Here is a 1,399-nt window from a genome sequence, read left to right on the forward strand (position 1 = left end):
TGCTCTAAGATCAAGAATCGACAAATGGGATCTCATAAAACTGCAAAGCTTCTGTAAGGCAAAGGACACTGTGATTAGGACAAAACGGCAACCAACAGATTGGGAAAAGATCTTTACCAATCCTACAACAGATAGAGGCCTTATATCCAAAATATACAAAGAACTCAAGAAGTTAGACCGCAGGGAAACAAATAACCCTATTAAAAAATGGGGTTCAGAGCTAAACAAAGAATTCACAGCTGAGGAATGCCGAATGGCTGAGAAACACCTAAAGAAATGTTCAACATCTTTAGTCATAAGGGAAATGCAAATCAAAACAACACTGAGATTTCACCTCACACCAGTGAGAATGGCTAAGATCAAAAACTCAGGTGACAGCAGATGCTGGCGAGGATGTGGAGAAAGAGGAACACTCCTCCATTGTTGGTGGGATTGCAGACTGGTAAAACCATTCTGGAAATCAGTCTGGAGGTTCCTCAGGAAATTGGACATTGAACTGCCTGAGGATCCAGCTATACCTCTCTTGGGCATATACCCAAAAGATGCCTCAACATATAAAAGAGACACGTGCTCCACTATGTTCATCGCAGCCTTATTTATAATAGCCAGAAAATGGAAAGAACCCAGATCCCCTTCAACAGAGGAATGGATACAGAAAATGTGGTACATCTACACAATGGAATATTACTCAGCTATCAAAAACAACGAGTTTATGAAATTCGTAGGCAAATGGTTGGAACTGGAAAATATCATCCTGAGTGAGCTAACCCAATCACAGAAAGACATACATGGTATGCACTCATTGATAAGTGTCTATTAGCCCAAATGCTTGAATTACCCTAGATCCCTAGAACAAACGAAACTCAAGACGGATGATCAAAATGTGAATGCTTCACTCCTTCTTTAAATGAGGAAAAAGAATACCCTTGGCAGGGAAGGGAGAGGCAAAGATTAAAACAGAGACTGAAGGAACACCCATTCAGAGCCTGCCCCACATGTGGCCCATACATATACAGCCACCCAATTAGACAAGATGGATGAAGCAAAGGAGTGCAGACCGACAGGAGCCGGATGTAGATCGCTCCTGAGAGACACAGCCAGAATACAGCAAATATAGAGGCGAATGCCAGCAGCAAACCACTGAACTGAGAATAGGTCCCCTATTGAAGGAATCAGAGAAAGAACTGGAAGAGCTTGAAGGGGCTCGAGACCCCAAAAGTACAACAATGCCAAGCAACCAGAGCTTCCAGGGACTAAGCCACTACCTAAAGACTATACATGGACTGACCCTGGACTCTGACCTCATAGGTAGCAATGAATATCCTAGTAAGAGCACCAGTGGAAGGGGAAGCCCTGGGTCCTGCTAAGACTGAACCCCCAGTGAACTAGTCTATGGGGG

This window comes from Rattus norvegicus, chromosome 4, assembly GCF_021556685.1.
Source record: "Rattus norvegicus strain SHRSP/BbbUtx chromosome 4, alternate assembly SHRSP_T2T, whole genome shotgun sequence".
Classification (NCBI taxonomy): Eukaryota; Metazoa; Chordata; class Mammalia; order Rodentia; family Muridae; genus Rattus; species Rattus norvegicus.